The following is a 25,537-nucleotide window of genomic DNA, read 5'->3' as shown; positions in this document are numbered from 1 at the left end:
AAAATATTATATTATGAATTTTAAAATTATATTTTCTTCTATGCGATTATTTTAACTTATTAAGTATAACTAAGTCAAAAAAGCTTAATCTGACAAACTCCATTATTATTCAATAACAAAGATCCGTCCTTGTGTCTTTGCCCATCCCGCGTTCCTTGCTATAATACGATTTCCGAAAGAGAATTAGAATGTATTGTCGCGTCGGTGCTTATGTCGACGATTAAAGTGGCATCACGTCAACGCCGAGATACATGGGACACAGAGAGCAAATTTTCACGCGATCGCATACTGCAAGTTGATTCTAATCCATGGAATATCTTCATTGCTATGCATAGCTTTAGCATTCGTGTGTCGCCTACAAGTTTTGCTAGTTGATGCAAATAAACCCCGGTTCCGATATAATTTTCGTGCCGCCAATCTACGAGGAAAGAATATTCAAACTAAGCACAACACGGTTCTTCACATGGAGGGATTAACGAGGACTGATCCGTTACTGATGTTTCAACGTTATCTAGCAAGATATAGGTTGAGTGGTTACGTAGGTTATTACTAGCATATTAATTATTGAGGTATTTGGGTTAATTGACATTAATATCTTATATATAGTACATATACAATGGGAAACGTCTCGTCCTCCTTTCACCAGTTGGACATAACGATATCTATCCCCACAACAATATATAACATTTTTGATGTTTTAAAATCATCATTTTATGAAGATTTACAGATAACGTTAGTATAAAACAATATCATTCTATTGGAGGTTAATAACAAAGATTCACAATCCATTTTTAAATTTTACTTTTATCAAAAATTGTAATTTTATCTTAAATTGTTGGACGTCAATCAATCATTACATTAAGATATTACAAAAATTTTCTGCTCCATACATACATGAATAAGATTAGTACTTCTGACAAAGACTGTAAGCAAAAAATACTCCACAACTCCCGCATTATAATGCTCAATAGTATATTTTCACAAAAAAACCTTTTACCATGTCGGCTTCTTACTCAAATTAAATCTCGTTTTGTTGTTAAAAGCTACTTTTTTCTGTCACTGGTTCCATTGTAGTCGTTCTCCGAATCATTGAGTCATTTACATCGATAGTTAAGCAAAAAATAATAGAACTATTTCTGCTAGAATTAAACAATTTTTAGATAGTAAATGTTTCGAAAAACAACTACAATCATTTAAATTATACTCGTAGTATCAGAAATGACATGACGCTACTTTTCCACAAAAAACTCCCACAAATATCAATCATATTTATGCCAATAACATACTTGTAAATAAAAAATAGTTACAAATTAATTCATTCATTCAAAACAATGTCCACGATTAATACAAAGTATATAATCATGATAGTCAGGTATCTGTAAAGTAATAAATTATTCATTATAAACATGCTGAACAAATCATAAACTGGAAACATATATGTAAATTAATATAAAAAGGTTTTAATTTAATTTATTAAGAGAATTAATTAATATTGACAGTTTATGATAAAGTGACAATGTTTATAATTTGTATGTATGAATTAAAAAAGTAACTTAGTCCATTTATTTAAAGAGTTTTACTTTAGATAGTGTTCAAAGCAGATTAAAATTAATTTTATCAGTTTACTCTGACGGTAAAATGAGATGACATTGTTTTATTAGTTTTAAAATTATTTTCAAGAAGAAAATTTGTTTTAGTTTTTCATATTGAAATAAATCATATCAAATCATATCAAAATAAATCTGTGTTTAATAATATACTCCACCACTTGTCACTTGAGAAGGTGAAAATTAAAAATAAAACTATGGTCATAAGTGAATTGAATTTCACGCGATGCACCCATTGATTTTCGCAATCGATATGATGGCATGCAAATAGGCAGTAAGCCAGTGGAAGCGGTTGCAGTCCGCTGAAATTATGGTCCTTTCAGATGGTTACTTGCAATGACGCAGCAACAAATTACTCGGAATTTATATTAACCATTTCGCGTAAATACGCCCAAGCCACGGAATAATTATAAATTTCATTTCGTCCCGCCATTACGCAAGCCATTCCCGACCTAGCATTACGTATATTATGTTTTTCATTATGGGAATCCATTATGATATAGTTATTTTATAAGCCACAGTATTAGCGCTAATTAATTTGTTAATGGCTCCGAGCCCGTTTATTGCAGTGAATAACTAATAATTTCTGACAACTTGCGCTGATTAGTTTAATATTTGCTGAATGCTCGTATGAGAAAAGTAATCATGCCGACTAATTGTAATAAGTATCTTAATGTGACCTACATTATATATTAAATTAAATTATATTTAAATAATAAAAATTAGATATTAGAAATCAGTTCAAATTTTTGTTCTTAATTTATGTTCTAGATAATTTTAACTGAGAAGGTGGATCCTCTTGTGACTTTCAGGAGGTGTTAAGTAGGGAAAAAGGAGAAAGAAAAAAACAGAATCTGTTATTAAGAACTTTATTGACTAACAGTAAAATCAAATATTAAACATAAATCAAAAATCATATAACATAAATTTAACCTGAGGTCATGCAAATCCAGACAAAGCTCACTCTTACCAATTAAAATAACTTTAAATGGTCAATCATAATTAAAAATTTTTACTTCCATCAAAATCAAAATTTTCAATTGAAATAATAATAATTAATAAATTCACTTTTATCCGAGATTTAGTGCAGATCCAGATAGAGAAAAATAATCTCAACTTTCCCAAACCCCTTCAAAAACTCTAACTGTTAAATTTGTATAAATATTAAAATTTCAATATATATCATTGAAATAAAAATTTCTTTAGGATAATCATCTGTACATCAACTTTGTTTCTTTGGCCTATGCTTTACATGTCATTTAATTTAATGAACGGTGGTAAGCTTTATAATGAATTTGAGGCAACCCACGTTTGGGTTTAAACTGTAAAAAAGCAATGAGGTAGGCAAGTAGTAGGTACCTAAAGGATCAGATCCTATGTGAATATGCATTTGAAATAATGGTTTTGACTGCGATCATGTAAATTATTCGTAAAACCCCTGAATTTATGGCTCTATCAAGTTGATCTAGTACACTATTGTATTCAACAGTATCTGACAATGACGATGCTTTTTATTATATGGCCGCATCGAAGCGTATTTGAATTAATGACGCCCAGCAAAAAAAGCCTTTTTGCCTTTTTATGACGCTATTTTACATTTATTCATCCACGACGATACTTTTTATCCGGTACCGGAATTTAGAAGCGAGACCCGGATTCACAACAAATCCTAAATAGATTAAAAAATATATTATATAATTATAGATCATTAATTTTTTTTGTGTTTCTTTTTTAATACTATTTGAAGTTTTAGGGGGATTTCAGTTTTCAATAGTGTTGCGGAGCTATTGATATGTAGAACAGAATATTGAAATTAATACTGGTTGAACCTTTCATGCAGATAATGGGGTAACGGAACAGGAAGGACAGGCAGTAGGCAATTATAATATGGTTGTGCAATAAGCCTGTTCAATTTTCCACTACAATGTCTAAAGTGGAGATTAAACAATACCAACAATAATATATTATGGCACCCCATAAAATATATTTCATGTAAATAAAATAATAATTTATAATTAAGAAATAAAACACTCATAAAAACTTGACGTTTGCAGGATTTTATTCACATTCGGATTCCGCTATGAAACGGATAAGTTATAAATAATTCTGCTGACTACACAGCAATCAAAGCCGATTTATGGCTCGAATCTTCTCACCAACTCATTCTGCTATTAATTTTCAAAACATGATTCCCTGCTCATTACGATTTCATATATTGGAAAATTTATATTGAATGTAAAACTTGTTCAATTTAATATTACGCTCTTTTTATCATTATACATCATATATCATTAAAATTTAAATTGAAATGTGATGTATTGTTCAGCTTCCTGATCTTTTTTTAGCATGTCTACATCGCTAGATGCATTCAGCTTAGAACTTAATTAGACTAATTAAAATGAAACATAAAATGTAAATGCAATTTTGCAGAAAAACAATTTAATGAGCAAAATTAAAAGCATAAGCTTTGCCAAATAATTTTTAATTTTTAATGAACAACATATAAATAACTTCTACGATTATTATTTTTTTGCTTCCTTCTGACAGTAAAACAAAATCAATTGTGAAAGAATAGTATAGTTTACATCTTGACGGAAACAGTCAAGATTCAATACATCGCGAGATACAAGCAAAAAAGAACGGAAATAAGAAAAAAAAACCGGGAAAGTCAGTAGACAATTATGGCAGCATTAATCTTTGGTTCGCTTTCTGGGACATCGGGAGAGCCGAATCCTTTTATAAAACTCGTGGCTTCGTCACACAGTTAAAATAAATCAGGGACCCCCATATTTGGAGGAAAACGCAAACTTTTGCCTCGCAGTCAAAACTCTAAATAAGTGCTTTAAGAAATGGCAATAAAACAACCGACAAAGGCAGACACTGAAAGAATTCCAAACGACATTTTAAATCAGAGCGGAGGCATATTCTTTTTATTTGATTGAATTGTGTTTGGAAAGTTTACAAGTAACTGTTCTTAAATTATGCATGTGTAAACCTTTATGCCTACTGGCACTCATGGGAAATGCGATTTTCGAGAGAATTTCTGTTTTGTTGTGTCCTTTTATTATAACGGAAATTATTTTCAAATAAAATAGTTCCTAGTTTCAACAAGGAAACTGTATTGAAATAATTATGAAATGTGATTATGGGACGTAAAAATGGTATCCCTACATTAAATCTGGTTAAAAGTGATAGTTATAACTTCCAAATTTATTAAGAAATACATTGATTTCAAATTTATGGAAATGGTATTTTGATTTTATTTTTCAATGTTTGCAATAGGTCACAAATAATAACATTTTTAATAGATAATGAAAAAATCTTTTAAAACACAAGAATAAAAAATTAATATATTTAATTGTTAATAAGTAAATTCTGTAACTCAGTTCTCTACAGAGAGAAAGGACGAATTCATTAAAGCACCAAACTACAACTTACCAGACGAGACTAATATATTAAGACGTATTTGAGTATATGCCAATTTAGACTACAAAGCCATAATGCCGATTAAAATCTTCGCTGTTGGGGCCGTTTCATCCCTCGCATTCGCCGAACCCCCAACTAATTTAGTACGGTCTTGAGACAGGTACAAAACAGGAAACGCTATAAGGAAGTTTAATGAGCTATTAAAAGTGTTCTAAACTTCTTCCAAATAAACAACCTCCATGTAAAATATCTTTAGTTATTTAGGGAGAGAACAAAGTTACTCAAACGTCGCGCGGAATACATAATTTCGCTTATTAATACATTTTTGATAAGATTTGATTTGTTAAAAAATAAGTTTGTTTTAATTTAAAGTTTTTGTCGACGAGGTAAGAAAAATTTCAGATATATATAAATCTATATCATTTTAATTTAATATTTTGAAAATGTTAATCATTTATAACAATATGTGTTTTTGAATATTGTTATCATTTTTAGATCTACATATTTCTGAACCTTTCAAACGAACGATAATTAATGCCTAACGTGCATTAGAGAATTGGATACAAAAACTATTTTAATGTTATAACTACTAACCTCAGCCTTCATAAAATTTGTTGTCGGTATCACGTAATTTTAAGAAACTACCAACTATAACTAACATCCATAATTTCTGGCTCACAAAAATTTTCGTTGCTCGACCCCAATAAAACTTTACGTACATCGTTTCCGTTTTATTGTTGTTTTTCCGGGCAATACCGTTTAGCATGATACATTAAAGAATACATGATCCAAGAAATTTATCTTCAACCCTCCAATTTCTCTCGAACGACCCATTTTTACAGGGTCTACGCGCAAGCCAGCGCTTATAGCCTCATAAGCTTGATTGTGATGAGTAATGTGATAGATTATTTTTAGATTAAATAAATTTAATAAAAATAATTTTAAACTATTTAGGTGCACCAAATTATGTTAATTTATTTTGAACTGACTTAAACATATACCAATTTGTACACTCCCTACACAGGGTGTTTCGCCTAATGTAATATATTACTTAGAACTAACTAAAAGATATGTCAATGGTTTATAAGATTTTTTATTACATTGTTACTTCAGATTTAATTGTGAAAATTGTTTGCTAGTTCTATTTGAAATAAGTATATGGCTGTTTGGACTGAACTATAAGTGCTAGGGCATTAGAAAAGTTTAGAAAAACAGCAACTCACATTTCATATTGATGTATCTTTTAGTTATTACCTTCTTAATAAGTATTTGATAATTTTAAGGAATATTAAAATTAGTTTTTTTATATGGAACCGAATTTTTATAGAGTTGAAAGAAGCAGTACGTTTATATTAAGGGCTCTGTCTCTTTAATATACATCTCATACGAGAGTAGTCGCGGATGGAGCTGGAGCAGCAAATGGGAATATAAACTCGTTCTGGCCTTATCTCGAAAATTGCACACGGCATCCCATTCGGAAATGATATGTAGCGTACACCCACGAGCTTGACACCTGAGAAAAATTATTATTTTTATTTCCATCTATTTCAAAGTACTATATGTGTCTACGTATGGGCCCTAAATTTCATATAGTTTTGTGTATACATTGCGTCGCCCAACTTCTAAAATGTATCGTGTGAAGCTTGAAAATAATGAACACTGGCACAGACTGCGACTGGTAAAATAGTACATTAACCACTTTGTGAATCGTTTAAGTTTTAAAATGTAATATGAAAATGTCAGATTGATAAAACTGTCCATGAACTGTAACGTTAGCAGTATTCTGTTGACGACCCTGTTAGGATATAATTGTCGGACGGTTGTTAGTTTGTGGAACAGTGGGAATGTCGCACGTTGTTGCATGTCCTGTTACCGCTTAGATTTACAAATGACGAGGGTAGTGGAACTCCTATGCTAAGCACGGACCTGGTCCCCCACATAACCGACCCTTATCTGGGCCAAACTAGATACAGAAACACAGCGAAACGTCGCAACTTACACCGGCCGACTAAGTGCTCCAAACAAACATCACTGGCCCCGTTTATGGATTACTTCCCCTCAGTTTCATAAAAGGGAATACCTACGCTAGTCGCGTTATCGCCGACTCAACCTGAATGTATGTTTAATTTATATGTTGCTTAACACTTGGCAGTATATTAATTTCTTGGCAAAGTTGTGGTTTATTGTTTTAGAAGGGCGGTAAATTAAGTGCAGGACGTGCAAACCACAATTTACTTGAAATGTTTTATTAATATGGATTTTACTTCATGGTACAAAATGTACGTCTTACTTTTCAGTTTACATAATTTCAATTTTAAATACAAAAAGGCATTGAATAACCTAAGAATTTTATTGTATAATTTTATTAATAAATAATATACTCTTATTCATTATTTCTACTTTATATTTTAATATGGTGGGTCAAATGGTTTATCAGATATTATCAATGTATCAGTATGACATAAAAGTACCATCTCAAATTTGTCAAAGGATGAATGTTGATAGATATATCTAAAAGTAAGTGAAATTGATTACGTCTCAAATATTTAGGATAAGTAAGTTAATTATTTCTCATAAAACTTTCTTGTCAAATTAAATATAATTTTTAATGATAATAAAATAGTGATTTGAATATTATCTTACTGTTTTGTTGGTAAATATTAATATCCTTACTTCATAAACTTATTAATTATTCATTCATTCATTCTCGTTTTGGCCAACATATAAAATTTTCAAGAATTCTGCGCCTTGCGGCTAAAAATAAACTATAACCCGTACACGGCCACGACAGGATGTTTATAAAGATATCGCGTTGACTAGTCCGATAAAGAAATAGAGCGGAATTTTATGAAGGCGGTGTGCGGCTATGGATCGACGCCATAAATTACAAAACTAAATATAATAATTTCATGCAAATAACGAGGCCGCAAATTTATGGATATGATTTAAACTTTTTGAATTTATGCAGCGGCACAACTATCTAGCAGGTCCGCGGACTAAGGGCTTTGTCGGCGCCGCAGGCACCTTTAAGGGAATGTCTACATTTTTTAATAGAGGTCTTAAGACATGCCAGATATGTATTTACATATCAATCAGATTTTTTTACTGAAAATAATAAATCAATAATAACGCTTGCTAAAAATTCATTTATTAAAATGGATTGAGATTGACGTAGTTGTTGATGTCGGAGGCTGAAATAAGATCTGCGGGTTCTATGATTAGTTGAGAACTTAAACTAACTTGGAATGTTTAGCCACAGATGCTCCCATTTCTTGAAACAAGACAAACGCTTTCAAACGTTGGATGATTCCACATTAATATTATATTATATCCATTATTATATATATATATAATTCTAAATGCATTTACTTAATTGTTTTAAACTTATACACCTATGTCAACAATTCAGCAACTATGTTAAACCGGCGCATCCACCATATTCAAAACGCGAATACCCTTCAAATAAATAATTTTTATTATTAAATAAAAATACATGAGTTACAAAATGATATGCATAGTTCTATACTCAATTAATCTATATTTCAAAGAGAAACATAATCCACAAATGAAACAGACACATAAAATAACAAAATAAAAAATAAATATTTAAAATGGAAATGTAACACAATAGAACAATTGTAATTGTACAGTAATTATTATACTAAATATGTGAACAAAATCTCCTGTTTTCTACTACACAGTAGGTAACAGTTGATAGAAATAATACACCACATTTACTACTGCATATGCATAGCCACTAATAATATTTTAAATTACATATTTGTAAAGGCAAATGAAGTTAATCACTCGCTGATTATAATTCACAAACTTCAGTGAGCTTTACTTCGTTATGAGGCCATTTAATTTTTTCAGGTTGAAAGTCGAGATCGGGGGGGGGAAGTTTTCTCTAATTTACCCTCGATCTGATGTTAATGAAGTCCTCCGGCACGAAATTATTTCCAATTATTTGTCAAAGGCTGATTTAATCCACATAATACTTCCCATGGTCGCGGTTTTAAATTATACGCAGCGCAGAGGTAAGGTACTTATGCAAACTGCCGTTCCACGCCAATTCAAACACTCGAATCGTGTAAAACTGTGGTTCTTAAATCGTCGTTATGTAATGAAGGTGGAATTTGTGAATATCTTTAAAGCGGAATATTGTATTTTTTCTTTAAATTAAATATGACCTAGTTTTTATTTAAATCAATATAATACATGTGTGTATATAGTACTCGTATTTGGGGAAAAAATGAAATATCAGTAAATTTAATATATAATCAGTGTTATGGAAACAGAACACACTTTTTTTAGTACTTTTTATATGTGTATAAAATATATAAAACACAATATGTGTGAAGTTCAGGAAGATGTTGACCAGTAAACGAAGGTTAAGGTCACCGTTTTATAACATTAAGTGTACTAGGTTGGTTTGAGACCACTCGGACAGTTATTAACCAGTTAGTTCACAGAAGAATGCTGAATTTTAAACTTTTTTTATAGTCAAAGATTCTAGTGGTGTAAAGAACTAGAGCTTCGGATTATGGAATGATGATCGAATACGTGTCCGAAAGTACAACTTTTGTGAAAAGGTCTATTGCTACACCAAAAAGTTATAGTTTAGAATGTAACATATGCTACTCGATCACCGTTAATATTCAATACAGATAATTTAAGTGCTCAGTGATACATGAAGGTAATTGCGGCGTTATAGTAAGACCTTCCAAATCCAGTTTTACAATAGGATTATGCCCGATCTCATATTGCGAGGGTAATTTTCCAATGATTTCAACAATCAGATATTCATCCTTGGAATACGTGTTACTAATGAATATCCAACCTATCAAGAGCAAATAACAGTAGTTCAGAGTAGGGTGTCTAGTACTGACATATTAAACATCCATAACTTTCTTATTTCAAATGGCTTGACGATAAAATTCGATTTCACAATTTCACTCATTAAATATGACATGTTTTATTCTACATGATATATTTTTAATATGATGTCTGTTTTAACATTACCTCACAACCTGAATTAAAAAATATATAAAGATAAAGTAAAAATTAAAACTGTTTTAAAATTAAACATAATATCTGTTAAAATTAAAGCTCCCTAACATTGTTGTGAGCGTTTGAGAAATAACGTGTATCAATTTGTTAGGTTCCAGGGACGTCAAAATCAGATGCAGCGGTCAGCAAATGTATTAATCACCTCGGTCTAGTCCCTCGAAATGTGGTTGCTAGACATTAATCTGACAGATTTTACTGATAGGTTTTTCGTTTTTTCTTATATTACTTTTTCTTGGCTCAGTCCCGAAAATCTATAAGTTAAGCTGAAACTGTACTGATTTAAAGTTTAAAACACATTAACATTACCAATAAGATTACTTAGTTTTAACCACTGTGAATATATTGATTAATTACATATACATAGTTTTTGTCAGCAACAAATCATTTTTCAAAAAATTAATTAAAATACTTAATATGTTTTTCAATTAAAACTACGATTTATTTGCATTAATAAATTGACAACAGTCTGCATTGTAACCAAATAATGTAACAAGTTGGCGAAATTTTCAAACATAAAACACTTTTTTACCTTCAGAACCAAAACCGCAGCATGCGCTTCCAATATAATCCTTTAATGGATTCATAAAATTAACCAATAAAAATGTTTCCGTCTTGGAAGTTATTTTTTATCCCGTGCTGCTCCCGCGTATTTCGGTGGCACCTTGAATGCGCGGGCACGTCCAAGCATTAAACGTTTTATGGACGACCCCATTCCCCTTTATTCTGAAATCATCAATATTTAGTACCCCACCGATTCTAAATGTCACAATACTGTGAGAAACATTACGCCCTACTAAATGTCAGGAGTTTGGGTGAAGGAAGGAGTTCACCTTCGATTCCAGAATAAAGTTTCAAAATAATTTTAGGAAGCTTAATTTTTTCATCTTAACTTGCTTGTAACCCTGGTATCACGTATATAATGTCAACGTAATGTGAAATATGATCACGAACATTATTTGAATACCTAAAAAATAAGATATAAATATCAAAGAAGTGAATGGTAAACACTGACAGGTGAGAAATCCCAAATTTAAATGTTCAAACATACAAACCCCAAATGCCATTTTATGTATGTATTTATTTACTTTACTACTATATGATTACTAACTTCGGTAACCGATAAATGATGTACATTTGTTAAATGCAACAATATTTTTGCAATTTTCCTGTTTTTGTTTAGCAATATTAATTATTTACAAAAAGGAACAAATAAATGCTTAAAAACAATGGAAAATGGACTTAATTTCATATTAAGCAATACATATTTTATAATACGATTTACTTAACCTTTCATATTTTTGTGATCTGGTACATAATTTGCTGTTTATTAGTCCCTAATTAATTGCTTAAAAGTTACATGTTTTTAATTTTTTTAAGGCACTAAAAAAAGAATAGTAGTTTCTTGTTTCAGAACAAACAATTTTCAATGTTGGTCAATTGTAATAAATTAACAAATTCGTATATATTGATTTTTTCTACCAAATAATAAAATTACATAGTATTCTCTTGTACGAAATTTAAAGTAATTTGATTGATACTTCCGTAGGCTTCTTCTACAGGAAATTGGATATTTTACTCCACTTTTATGTGTCCTTATCGAATATGTATCCAAGTTAGGGGATTCTTTGTGCACACATTTTTCTCGTCGATATGGATGTTATAACATCAATATATTGACCATTCTTTGCCCGTTCTCGTCATTATTTCTTCCATCGTGTTGTTTATCGTCACATTCACGACAACAACAACTTGTTATTGCACCGAAACAACTAACTAGGACAAGTATAATGAATTATTTATGTTATTTCACTCTATTCCATTGTAGAAATGTTGTGTTGTCATTTTTGTTCAAAATGTATCCAATTTGTTTAATTTTGGGGAATTAAATATAATTTAGAAGGTTCAGTAAAAAGTTAAATGGCTATATATACTGATATATTAAAATAAATTTGATTAAAGTGGTATCGTTTGAATAATGAATATTGTTAGTGCGCCAGCCATAACTAATGACGATCCTTCATCGTTGGAAAAGGACATTCGCAGCAATTAATCTCGAATTTGGACAGTGTGTCACGGACACCACGGCAATATTTGGTCCTCCATCCTCCTCCCAACCGGTCGCCTCCACCACCGAATAACACTGACACACTGAATTTATTGACTAATGAACAATAACTTTCGCATTTGTTGTCCGTCCATTGGAATACGTCCAAGTGTGAATTTAATGGGCCTGGTAATAGCAACAAAAACAGCTTTGATAAGGGGTCCCACTCAACAGTGATTTCAGAACTAAATTCAATTATATCGTTATTCAAAAAAATCAAAATTTTATGATTGTAACAAGTTATTACCAATTAAGATAATTAATATAACTTTTAGTTTTTGTGCTAAACCAAATATATATTGCTCCATCGTTATATTGAATATGATATTTAATTACCATAGCAAGTTTAAATTAACAAAAGTTTCCATTGCACCACAAGATATTATTTACGGCAAGTTGCGAGAACTTTACTAAAATACGAGAGATTTAGTTTCAAATCTGGATATTTTATTTATTTAGTTAATTTACAATTAGTCTATCTATTAATGGCAGATGAATTTTGATAAGCAAATCTCAAATTATTTTTATTTTAACGCTTTAAATCACGGGTTTGTTATGTTATTCTAAAAACGTTTACTCATCGATTTACTTCAATTAATATTATTTAATTTAAGACGTCCGTTATCTACTTTAAATATATCTTAAAATATTGTCTTCGGTATAAATTAAATAAACAAGTATTTAAGTATCTTGGCATTAAGGATGATACGGTTTCGTAATGTTAGAGCAATTTGCACGACATGATTTGAACTTTGTATGCAATTATTTCAAATTATCCTTTAAAGTTTTCGAAGGTCTCAGATGCTCCCCAACTTACGACCGAACTTAAATTATATCGGTTTGTTTCGCGTATAGAAAACCTCTTAATGTTCCCGAATAAGAAATAAACTTTAGCAACCATAGCGATCCATTTAACGGGGAAGTTTCGATGCGTTAATGGGATTGATTTTTTTCCACTGATAATTACACCGGAAATTAAATGCGGCATTTTAAAGTATATTAACGTGCCGGAAATTAGCGCAGGCAATTTTTAAATTCAAGTATAATTACACATGGCGCAAATTAATTTTCAAATTTACCTGCCGATAGGGGAAAAATATTAGCCACACAATTGGTTCATCACCAATCGTTCAATCGCATGCAATTAACGTTTTCCTATACCGTCGGTTAGTATAAATCATTATAATTTTATGTGGGACGTTCGCTATTAGCATTAATAATTGATTTTCGGTGTCGGTTTATTCATATAATATAATGAATTGTCTCCACTCTAGCGTGGTACATACACTGTGTATACAAATTGCACTAATGTTGTTGACTGTATAATATAGTACTGCTGGTGTGATATATTATAGTAATTCTGGAATAAATTGACGCAGATAAGTTGTATGCATTATGCAAGTGGTTTTGCACCACGACATGGTGTTTAATTAATAATTCAGAAAATTTTAGTTGCCTTTTAATGTTAATATAGAGTAACAATTTTTTATAGATTTAAAATACACATATAAATATCAGATAATCCGTTATATATATTCACAAACTAAATTCAAAAATGATTAACTTAACAATCTTACAGTAGTTAAATTAACTCATTTAAAAATTCTAATTCTAAATTCAAATATTTGTTTTGGGATAAGTTTATATATATAGAAATCAATTAAGACTCAAACTATTAACACTGAACAAAAATAAATCAAAATAAATATTTTATGAATTTACAACCTGCAATTAGTAAAAGAATTTATTATATTTGTGAATACCAAAATGTGTTTACGACTGAAATTTCTTTGCGATAAATCCTTTATTTCCTTCTAGATAAAAGTTTAGTGTCCAATAAAGCATTACTTCCAGCGTAGTCGTGTTTTTTGTTGCTTTGATCTGTCCTATACCCGTATAATACGTTAGAGGGAAAACATTAGAGTTACGTTAAGCCTCATTTATCTGCGAGTTATTTATCTAAATACACTTTTGACCTGGATTAACATTACTGATACTGAGGACATTTCACAAAGCAAGACTTTGATGTAACGAAAAATATGTATAATATTTCAAAATATTAGTCAAATACGTTTACCAACATAAAAAATTTTGGTTGTTTCACTTTTTATATTCATTTATTATTATTAACCAACTTAGTAAGAGGTATTAGAAAAATTCTTAAACTTTTTATAAGAGACCATTTCACAAAGCAAGACTTTGACGTAACTTTTTTCTTATTGTTTCTAATGATTGAACTGGCAATCAAAAGACATGAAGCACAGAAAGAAACTCCTAGATGACTTCTAATAGATGGTAGTAAAGTCAAACATACCAATCAATTAATTTGTGGCCCAGTTTTTCAGCGACTGTCTTTGGCTTTAATCTTAAAGAAAAGGGAACCTAAGATGCAGAGCAATGATAATGGTCAGGAAGGAATGAATGAGCCTTTTCACTTCGGAGACAGTAGTCGAAAAAGGAACGGCTGAGACCCAATTGAGATTCAACCATTTCCGGCATTGCAGCGTTATTACCGGAAGTAACCGATACAGAGGGAGAAAAACACAAAAAGGTCATTTTCTTTGACCTCCGGACGCTTTTTCAATATCCTTACATAGGAGAAACATAAATATTTAAATATATTTTCAACATATTCGCTTGAATTTGATAAAATGTTTTTATCAATAGTATATTTATTCTATTAAATCCTCCCAAGTCTAACCAGTGGAGTCATAGCCGTATATATCAATTCCATGAAGTACATAAAATAAAACAGTTTAACGCATTTATAATTTACTTAATACGTACCATTTTCATCTTTACCTATTATGCGCCATCAATTTATGCAAAATTCATCGTTTTAATTACGGTACTATTTATCTTCTCTACACAAATACAAAATGCTATTCATGGGACTTTTATTCAATCGACTGTAAAGTGATTCCAATATTCTATTAAAAGCTCAACAAAAAACATTATATACAAAAAATATTCCAATATTTGTTCAACGTAATATATTTTCCTTTGTTATTTTACTCTTTAGGCAAGGGAAATTTGTGAAATAATTAGTATTGACATAATGCACAAAAAAATAAACCTTGATTACAACGGAACGAAAATAATCATCTCAATTCATTGGAACCTAAAAATTCAATGGCGCATGCTTGAAATTAAATGTTTTATGAATTTATCCTTGAATTTATATCAATTGTAAAATTCATTAATAAATTATTGATGCGTGAACAAAATGCAACCAGAAATATTTTTAAATAAATTAATTAAATGCTAATTTAGTTATTGTAATGGAAGCTGCAATTTGTTTGAAAATTTAGCTTTATCAGAATAAGCTTTTAATGACGGTCATTTTCGATAAATATATTTGCGTACATGATTAATTTTAATTAGTAAAACAACCTATATCAATAATGTCATTAAAGATTTTACTGATATTATTAACTGACTGAGTATTTTTTGTCAGTTAATAATTTTTATTATTATTATATTAAAATGAACAGAGAAATAAAATATTATCATAATAATATTATGAATCATAAAACAATTATAATGTAAAAATATATACAGCAGTCAAAAAAGTTCTTCAAAAATACTCTGGTGAAATTAATTCAGCTTTAATAAATTTTTTACTTATTTTTTTTTTTTTTGTTTTAATTATTAAATTAGATTAAAATTAAAAGTAAAAGTACTAGGATGTTTTTTTTTTTTCATAAAATTAGTTGAGTAGTTTAGATTTCATACAAGGGCATCCCTGGTTTTGACTAGTTTTAACGAGTTGGTGATTCACTTTTGAGACAAGCGTTTCTGTTAATTTACTCTAATGAGTGAATTAATTTTAATATATAAGTAAAATAGACACATAGTAACGAATAAGAACACAGAATCTTAATTATTTTACAGACAATGAGTAAGAAAGTGATATGAGGAGTATGAAAGCAGTTTTTTAAATAGTATTATTTAAAGTATTTAAATAATTCTTAAAATTTTGTATATGAACTTTAATAAAAGGTTTACGGATTGAAAGCCTTGAAAATAAAGTTTTGTCAGTATTAATTAATTTAAAAAATAATGATTTTTTATTGAAATATATTAAATTCACCCACACAAAAGATAAGAATAACTGTATGTGCATGTATTCGTTTGTGTGAAGCTGCACGGAAATGCTTCGATAAAAAGTGTTTTCATTCGCTGAAATAAAGGTCGACCTTGCTCCGTAATTACAACGGAAAGTAGTGTTTAACGAGGATCAATTCTAGCTTTCTTTTGCGCCAGCTATGCTCTTCCTAGTCAGGTGTATACTTTTTTATTCCTTGAATTATCGCCCGGTTTCTCCATTAGCAGCAGATTTTGGGGCGGTTTGGAGTTCCGGAAACCTATATATTTTTTTCGCGTGTAATTTCGAACATACTAAAAGTATCCGCACTATACTAACATACAGAGAAAATTCTTATTAAGGTAAATTTATGTAAGCGGATAGTATGGAGTTAGTTAAACAAGACATAGTTTGTTGTATAGATCAGAACCAGGATAGATCTTTATAACCATAAAAAACAAGGTACACAATTACTATATTTCAAATATCTTTTATTCAACTCTATAATCACCATTATAAGCAATATTTATTTAATACTCTATAAGCAAATGTTTGTTACTATTAAAAAATCTGAATTCTTGAAACCGTTTTTTATGTAAAAATTAGTCAAAAGACACATAACAGTCTTCTGAATAAGTTTTCCGAGAACTTTATTTCTGAGCAGATGACAGTTGTATTGGTTTATACTTTTGGTAGCTATCCAATTTCCTTACACACTATACAATCCATCAGGTTAGTAACTTCAACCCATTGTGCAGATCGGTGAGAATTTTCCATCATACATAAAAATACAATCAATAAAAGATTCATTTGCTTTTGTAAGCAAGGAAATAATTGTCAATTGTTAAACTTCTAATTTTGTTATTCTGACTTAATTTTTATGAAATTCATTGTGTGAAAAATCTTTCTAATGGTTGATTTATCGTGGTTTAATGATTGACTGGTTTCAGGACGACTATGACATTATTGGTTTTCAAAGTGTTATTCATTGCCAGTTTAAATTGTATCAATATAATTTGAAATGTAAATATTTAGACAAATTGTCTCCTATTAAAAATCCAATTAAACAGTCAGAGTTCGACTGGTAATTTTTGAATTATCATTAGAATGCTGATGAAAAACACTTTAGTATAAACCGAAGCGACTTGTTCCGTAACACCTGCACATCCTAATTGTTATGATTCCGGCAGCTTCGCATCCCATTATTCTTTGCTAGGGCAAATTGCCTCCGAATCTTGTTGGGTTGCAATTTTTCAAGGCAGTACACGCCGGATGTTGTACCGAAGCGCTGCATATTTATGTTTTGCCGCCCGTTCTAATTAAAGCGGACTTGGCAAGTGACTGTCCTGTGCGCCTTTGCGTGCCGAAAGCTTCATTTCATTCACACTTGGCAATGCTGAAATAAACGAGCGGATCGGCGAGTTTAAAATGAAAATAGAAGTTTTATTTAGAGAAATTATACGGACGTTTTGTGTTACTTTAGTTTGATACAATTTCTTTTCACACTAATTTGTAAATGTAGAAGTTATCTGTGTTCTTAATACTAATAGAAAAATGAAAAAGCTTTTCTGTTTTGAAATATTTAACAATTATACGATTATAATAATTAATTAATTATTAATACAATATCGACTATTTAAGAATAAATTCATAACTATTATGACATTATTTGCTGAGTTTTTTTGCTACCTACTACTTAAAATATTAGAGACATATATATCAAACTATGAATGAACAAAGTGAATCAAATTTATTATTCACCTACCTCCTATAAACAAACGATTCCCAGAACATAAAGAGGTAACATTATTCAGCAATAAAGAAAATTAAAACAGGGGCTCGCATTTTTCGTCCGTGTGTAATTACACTCAACTGAGAGAATGCATCCTAAATCTTCGCATTAACGCCGAACACAAAACCGAAAAGCAAATACGGGCATGCATTAACCGTCAACCGAAAATATTCATCTGAGCCCCGCACATTTGCCCGGATTATTAAGTTTAATGCAGATAGTGCAGGACTGGGTAAAATGGAGTGGACGCTGCTGCGGCTGATTGTTTTTATTCCATTTAGCTGAATCGATGGAACAGAAATGGAAATTCGACTGATTATGGTTTAACTCGATTGATAATATTGTCAATGTAGCAGAATTGCTTTATATATCGGTTACGGCCGCATACGAATGACGACTTTTATTGATAATGTATTTAATGCTACCGTAATTAAATTTTATTTCAATATGATTGGTGTAGTGAACAGCTTCAATTTTTTTTTTATACGCATTAAGAATCCTCTCTAAAATGAAACTAGCAAACGTTAAATTTGCTGTGAGTCACTGACGAAAATATGTTGAAAATCATTAATCAATTTTATTCAATCTATTTTTAATGAAAAGAATTGTACAACAATATTTTGATTTAACATTTTGCGTAATTTGTTTACATTTGCATATGACAGTAATTTTAAATAACAAAGTATTGTTCATGATAATTTTTAATCTAAATTAGCTACAAACAAATATTTAACCCAGTGAAGAATTTAATATTTTATCATACAACAATATTTGTTCAAAATCGAAACATTCAGTTTAATTATGTGTAAATATGCAAATATCAAAGAATAATTGATAACAATGAAAATCATAATAATTTAATAAATAAGATAAATAATTAAAATTTAATTATGTTAACTATTAAATAAATTAATATCAAAAATTATATAAATGTTTAAATAATCAGTACTAATATATATTTAAAGGTATTATTATTATTCTAAATATTTGTTTTATAAACATGACTATAAGAAGTCTAAATTGGTTATTTTGTCCACACACACATGAAGGTTTTCAAGGCATTACGGGCAATTTCCATTTAATTCCCGTCTATTAGAAGTGCTTCCCTAACCGAATTACATCATACCGTAACGTCCGAAATCATTAACGAAAGCCCTCTCTCGGTTCGTAATGAACATGCAAAACTTTATGATTCTATTAGAGTACCGTCGAGGGCGGCCATAGAAGGACAGAGAATAGGCACAAAAGGTCACGCGCATTGTTTCCAGCAATGCCAATACATATGTAGATATGTGGCGGATATCCTGGACATAAATTGAAATAAAGGCTTCGCCGATGTTTCACATATTTCGCACTGATGGAACCATAACGCACGGTTTACCAGTGCCTGTTCCCTGGCTCCCATTTCGACTTTAGATTCAAATTCATCGACCCGATGGTGAGGGAGAATATCAGAATGTACGGCCCTGCAACACGACCAACTTGGCCGGTTAATGAAAAATAAAGACAGGTCGTCGGACCAGGTATGACGCAGAAATTGGATAATTAAATTTGTTGCTTTTTCTGACTGCCGGCATGAAAAATTTACAAAGTGTTGGCACGCAACGTTTCTTATTTAATGAAAAAGTTGAAACTTAATTACTAATTGAGTGGAAAGTTGAATGTGTCATTAAATTTACTTTTTGATGTGAAATGTTTGCTCATAACGGAAAGGCTATTTTCTCATTTGAAAATATACTAATTTAATGAATTGATTATTTTTTCAGCCACCTTTTAAAAAATTCGTTTTACTTTTAAAATTTAAGGCTCTTATATTTTTTATAAATAATTACTGTAATTTGAACGATAAACAAAGTCAATTATTATCTCTTTTCAATATATCTGAATTTTTTTAATACATTTATTTTTAAGGAAAACCTCTTAACATAACATAATTTCTTGGAAAATCGAAACAAAAAATCATCATTTTGTATCCCACTAATTATTATAGGTCTAAGTAAATAATTTTGTGATAGAATAATTGACATTTTGACATTAAAAAAAAAACATATTTTTAACTGACTGACTGACTGAAAATGGAATAGACTGCACTTACCTGGATATTAATTACACAGTAATCGGATAATGAATATAATGTGAACATTTAATTAGATCAATTTGTATTCCTTAATAAGAATACAACTTGATTGTATTAAATGAATTGATACCCGACATATTGGTGCATGTTTTCGTAATACAATTAGACGGAATTGATTTTCAGCTGCAATGCAGCCTAGAGTGGAACGAGTCTGAGAAGGACTATTCCGATATATAAAGTGAATAATCTGTTGAAGCTTCTCATTGCTAAACCAATATCAAGTTGCTCTCAACACAAATTGAAAATCTAACTGGTTTAGTGGAGTATATAAAAGCTTGAGGTAACATCTTATCTGGAGCATTTGCCCATCTTTCCATCTCATTTCGCTCTTTGAATCCACACCTTTTGACCCTGTTTCGTCTACCATTGACCTCATCTGACCCCCCGCAGAACACGGATCACCACTTTATGTTGATGGCAGTGCCCCAGAACTGGCCCCTACTCCGACCACAGCCTCTCCATTTTATCATTTTTATTCTGCGATTTTCCGAACAGTCGAAATTTACTAAACTTTTAAAAATAGAATGGTTAATGCTACTTAAATGCAACTGTTGTCATATGAAATGTGGTCTTCATGTTTGTTCAAAGATGCAAATTAATAAACTAGTCAGGAAGTACATTTTATAACAAGCGCAAAATTATTTTATGCATAAATATTTGAACAAAGCATATCTTCATCTGAACCATAATAAGAGAATTAAAGCTAGAAAAGACCTCACACATTTTGCATATTAAATATAGGAAGCGGGGAATAAACCCTTCGTGTGTGCGACGTCGGAAGGGCAGTAGACTTAGTCGGAACTTTGTCGAAACTCTTATGATCAAATATTTAACCAGTCTTTAGAATGTCACGGAGAGGCAAATAGAGACCCGGAGAATAAAGCCGGTTAATATTTGGGCTGCGGCTGAATTTACAATGTTCGTAATTAACGCGTGCAGTAGTTATAGTTTCGGCGGCGGACCGACCGGCAAATCTGATTATGTTACCATGAAAGACGAATGCGCTTGTTTCAGGAGATTAGGGAGTACAAGAAAACGCTTTGTTTATAAGTATTATTAATTTTTAAATTATTATATAAGAACTCTTGTTTGATGAAGTATTGCTGGTAAGTTGTATCCACTGGTGACATTTGAGGTTAACACCAAAGTTAATTTGAGAGTGATTACCAGAAGTCAACTAGCTTGTAATTCATTTACGTGGAGATTTGTGGCCAAGTTATAAATCAAAAGACTCATTTCGTTGGAAAATAAATTAGTCAAATAAGAAGCAGCACTTAGGTTGGACTCCCTTTTTTAAGTATATAAATAAAAGAAAGGTGTTAACCATTTTGGCAAAGTTAGGGTTACTTCACTTTTCACACTTATTCAAAGCAATACTATGTTAAAATGCGTGCCAGAGGAAGAAAGAAATTTTAGAAGGTATTACCATCATCAACCCAGAGACTTAAATGTTTTACAATTTAATTCTTAATTTCCTGCTTATATTTACAAGTATTCTGTTTATTTTAGATGTCTCTGTTCTTTATTGTACCCCAAATCTGGTTGTCCTGATTCAGGATTAGTGCGGTGTATTACACCGCCGGCTACAGTTGTAGCTCTTATTTCCCTCTATCTTATTAGATAAGAGTTTTAGAATGTTCATAATTTAGTAAACCTATAATACATTAAGAGGTGTCATAGTGATAGTTCTAGCGAGTCTTGTCAGTTTATTTTCTCATTGTCTTTTAACTTTTATGAATTTGATTTATTTATTTATTTATAGTTACTCAATTTTATCACTGACTTAATGAAAATGAATGGATGATACGTTGGTTCAAAACCATGAAGACCAAACCTTGTCCTTTTCCTCAATACAAAACTCAACGCACACAGTTACCTCCTACACACGACCTCTTGTATGCATATTCCAAGCTGAAATTGTCAATTCGACGTTAAGTTTACGAGTCCCGCGTCCATATTAAAACTAGACGGAATAAAGGTATTACGGACCGAAAGTTTAGTGAGTTTCGCTGTCGGGTTTTATTTGTGTTTCTGTATCTTCGGGGCCGGTCCCGCGGGAATACACCTTCAGACTCGGAGGGCGGCGTCCGCGATACATTACAAGTCGTAAAGTGCAAAAAAATATTAGCCTCCACCGGCTCTTACCTGCATACCTTATAAAACTTACATGCTCATGTTCTCTCTGAAGTGGAGCGCGGCTTTTTTCGTTTCTCTTTCGTAAGGCGAATTATATGCATAAGATATTTCGGTACCTAACCCCAGCCGTTACCCCCGCAGTTTTTACGGCACTACGCGGAGTTTGTTTTTCGGGATTTTTTCTACGCGGGTCCTAATTTTGGCGGTCTAACATGATTAGAGAGGTATTATATAAAATAATGAGGCCTTTTTAAGGCAAATATGTAAGTAACCTACATCACAATTATTTGGTGAAAAATTTATTGTAATAAAAGTAATAAATTGTCTACGTACCTCTACTTAATGTTATTATTATTGGAAACCAAGTTTGTAGAAAGAAAATATTAGCTTATTACAGAATACTAATTGATTAAAATATTAAAAAAATCTTAAAACATAAATTGTAAGAAGCTAATAAATGGATCAGATCCCCTCTTTGATGAAGACAATCATTAACGCGTCGTGGTATCGATCTAATCAGATTATCGACATTTTCTTGTGGTATATCTTCCCACACGAATCTGAATCTGACGCCTTAGTTCATTAAGAGTCTGTGAAGTCCGCTGTTCATTTCTTATATCAATAGGTACTTGTATACAAAATTTTATGAAAATATCTGAATTCGTTCTAGGTGTTGCTTTTTTTACAGTTAGTATATATGAACAATCTACTGAATTCATAAAGATTTCTTAAATTTTTTTAAAGGCCCTCTAAAGAACTTTGTGGAGAGTTCATTAAACAAAAAATAACCGTATAAAAGTCTCCTGAGTTAAGACTTCTTTTTATACTTATATATTATTTTAAATTACCAATTACGTTTAAAGGGATAAATCATCATCATCATTATGTATTATTAGACACGTTTTCTGACTAGCTATAATATGATTATCGGAAAAGATCTTGGTAACCATATACGTATAAAGGCTGGTTATTTACAGTGACCCCGCCTAATGAATCCGCCACTGGCACCATAATCTATTGTTTAATATCGCAGGATATTCATATACGCCCGTCCCAATATTTACAACCAGTATATTAACTATAATTTACGATCGAAAACAGACTACCATTACCATGTTCTAATGCCGCGAGTAATATACATGCCCGCTAACGTCATATTGATACTAAGTTGATTTATTGAGATCATAAAAGTCGAGTACCATTTGAGGGTTACGATTAAGTTACGCGAAGTCCGTCTCATGCACGAAAGTCCTTACGCAGGATGAAAGGTACCTGGTGCAAATATAATAAAATCGATTCAAATTATGTATACGAACTATTTAGGATGGAAGTTAAATATAGTTTCTACAATAATGGAAAAAGAAATAAATATAGATAGGATTGAAATCGAAAATTTTTTATTCTTAAGAATTACATTTATATATAAATGAAGTCTATTTTTGTTGCTTTTATGAAGGCGAATGAACCGACATAAAATAAATTAAAACTAGGTGACGATAGCGATCTCCAACGACTAAGTCATTGTCAATTATTTTAAGATCGTCATAAAATTTGTAATGACATTGTACTAACTACAAAACCAAATGTTACTTCAAGAGCCATAAATAGAGGACGGCATCAGATATTTTATATGAGTTAAGCAGCATACGGAATACGCTGCCTTTTATCGCATTAATATTTTATTGCTTCACTATCGTTAACCAGCATTTATATAATAAAAAAGAGTGAAATTACAATTAGATGAAAACAATTAGTTACCAGTTTCCATTCATTAATTATGATTTTTAAAATTAAAAAGGTTTTTTAATAAAGATATTTTATAAAAAAAAATGTGAAACTAGGGTTTCTCTGGGATCAGGTGGGATGGTCACGTTTACAGTCAGCATTTCGATACTTGGAAGTTGGGTGGAATCTATTACTCATTATTTCCTTTTAACATCATACAGTAATTTTTACATTTAAGTGGTTTTGCAAGCCGTTTATTTAAGGATTTTTTGGTTCATACATTGTAACAATTCAAATTGATATTCGAATAAAATTTCAGTTTAAGATAAAATTGGCCAATAGATGTTCATAACTTGCTATATCCCACACAATTTTTATACCGTTATTTGAATGAAATCACGTCGATCTCAAAAACAAAAAATCATGTCAAATGTTACTAAATAACAACCCTTTACCATATGGGCACAGTTAACTTCTTCTTAATTGAAATGTTGGTCTTGTGATATCTCGTTTGAACATACGTTTATTTTGAATCCAATGACACTTTGCTTACTTTAATTGAGTGATTCTTTTTGTGTAACTTTACTTTACTGATTGTATTTATTCTACCTCAAATCTATTGACCTATTTCTTTTTGTTTACGATGCAACATTCGGTTGTTGATATCAGGTAAGCTTGAGCCATCAAATAAAGTGAAGGAAACATTCGCATAATATTCTTTGTTGTCCACTATTATTGGAGGCACAAAGAAGAATGTTTTCCACAATCCGAACGTGTTACTATGTTTGATGATGTCCGGCAGTTGTATTTTTTGTCCCGGTCCAGTTTCGTTTAATCATTCCGGTGTATTTCCATGTTTATAGTGTAAAACAGCGACGCGTAATGAGCACTGCAATTTGCCAGTTTTGTGTGTTGGCGGACATAAATTAGACGTCCACCGACGCGTTCCGTGCGCCCTCTTTTAAATATAAATTATCCGGAGACCGCACTTTTGTTGTTGCAAATTGTAAACGCTATCGTGTCACGTGACCCGTGGCCATTAATGGGCGAGGGCTTGGAAAACAATGGCCGTATTGTTACGCGGAACTAAAATGAAAATATGGTGGAGGTTTTGTTCGAAGGGACTCACCTCGTCCGGCAGCGGTCCACAATGACCTTTGACCAATATTCCGGAAGTCTGAAAAGTTAAAACCAACGTTAATTAAAAAGGCTTTATTAAAAAAATTCAGAAATACGTCAAACCAACCGGAGAACAAAAAGGAACTTTTTTTGAGGCATACTATGAAGTTAATGTATTTTTTTAACAAAGACTCTCATATTTCTGATTCCTTAAGCTGGATTAATTTAAAAATTAATTAAATATCATTAAGATCTTTAACCTTTGAACATGGCCAATAGGTCAGTAGCATGTGGGAAAATTTTTACTTGGTGAAAATCTGACAATATCTTCAAA

The 25,537-nt window shown here is 31.1% G+C and overlaps 1 protein-coding gene across 1 annotated transcript in view; it reads right to left on the bottom strand.

The window, feature by feature from the left end:
- Nucleotides 1-25,256, bottom strand: part of LOC109595861 (teneurin-a) — a 196,304-nt gene extending 171,048 nt beyond the window's left edge. Inside the window, exon 1 of the mRNA XM_049970103.1 lies at nucleotides 25,214-25,256. The gene's annotated coding sequence lies outside the window, so the exon portion shown is untranslated. The remainder of the gene's footprint in view (nucleotides 1-25,213) is intronic.
- Nucleotides 25,257-25,537: the final 281 nt, after the last annotated feature.

The sequence above is a fragment of the Aethina tumida genome, chromosome 7 (genome assembly GCF_024364675.1).
Source record: "Aethina tumida isolate Nest 87 chromosome 7, icAetTumi1.1, whole genome shotgun sequence".
NCBI lineage: Eukaryota > Metazoa > Arthropoda > Insecta > Coleoptera > Nitidulidae > Aethina > Aethina tumida.
Note: the sequence above shows the minus strand (reverse complement) of the source record. Positions and strands in the feature narration are given on the sequence as shown.